The sequence below is a fragment of the Lynx rufus genome, unplaced genomic scaffold, assembly GCF_022079265.1.
Source record: "Lynx rufus isolate CCGP_SWC_20201006 ecotype Redwood Valley unplaced genomic scaffold, mLynRuf1.p SCAF_1, whole genome shotgun sequence".
Lineage (NCBI taxonomy): Eukaryota > Metazoa > Chordata > Mammalia > Carnivora > Felidae > Lynx > Lynx rufus.
In genome coordinates, this window is record NW_025814823.1 from 108942217 (window position 1) to 108943494 (window position 1278).

The window sequence follows — 1278 nt, forward strand, 5'->3', positions numbered from 1 at the left end:
GGCCCTCCAGTCACTGCCTTTGCCCCTAGAGCCCAATCACCCAGGGCCCCCAGCACCTCTGGGTCTCAGCCTTGTACCCTCCCCCATTCATTCCTCTCTGATCCCAGGCCAGCTAACCCTAACTGTGGAGACAGCAAGACTGAACAACCATGGCCTGAGAAGTGATGGGTGTGTGAAGGGAGAGACAAAGGATGGGGTCACAACAGAAACCATGTTTAACATCCACAAGAAAGATCCAGAACAGAGGGAGAGAGGTGCTGAAGGAAAGAAGAGCTGGTCAAGCAGAACAGGACCCCTGGCCCATGGTGGCAGGGAGGGTGAGGCAGAGGCTGTCTGGGCCAGAGTAGAGTGTTGAGTGAATTCCCACTGGGAGCCAGGGCCTCAATTTTTCCCTTGAAAACCTCAGGTCAGGCTTCTGGAGGGGGTGTGAGAGATGGATCAGGCAAAGTTGCTGCTGTCCTCCCGGACCATGGAGGGCTCAGGGAATCCCCTCAATGACCCCATCTGTGATTAACCCCAGTTTACAAATAAAGAAACTGAGGCACAGAGAAATTAAGGGAGCCTCTGACTCCAGAGACTGTGAATCCTTAATCCACAGTGCTTTGGCCAATGCTAACTGAGGCACAGGAGCCTTTCAAGTGTAGTCTCCTGGCTGGATCCAGGCCTCCGGAGGGACCTCCTAGCTCTGAGGCCTTGTGGTTCCAGCCCCAGTGGTGAGCAGCACAGCCACAGAGCCTCAGCTCCACCCCACCGAGCCACCACACACATAGCACCCAAATCCTCTACATGCCCACTGTCCCCTCCTACCCAGTGACCCCCACATACACACACACTGGGGCTGAGATGCAGAGCTTGGCCCTCATTGCTCCTGTCCATGTGTCCCCCATTCCCACATGCCTCATGGAGTTTCTGAGAGAAACCACCGGCTCACAGCTCTCTCCTGCCTTGGCCGGCAGTCAAGGCCTCCCTACTCCCACCCAGCTCCTCAAAGACCCCAGAGTCAGCTTTCACTGCAGTTTTGGCTCGTTCTTTGATACCCTCCCCCTTCCCTCCGCAAACCCTCCCTGCTCCCTACGCTCACAAAGTCCTAGTCTGAAGCCTTCTTACTGCTTCCACAGACCGGCACTCCCAACCCCAGCTGCCCCTGAGACTTCCTTCAGCAGCACTGTGCAAGTATCCTGCAAGTGTCCTGACTGAGCCCTGCCCTAGAGGGCACATGGGCTATGCTTGAAACCAACCAAGTGCAGCCAGGGACAGCAGGCTGTGTGGATGAAGACA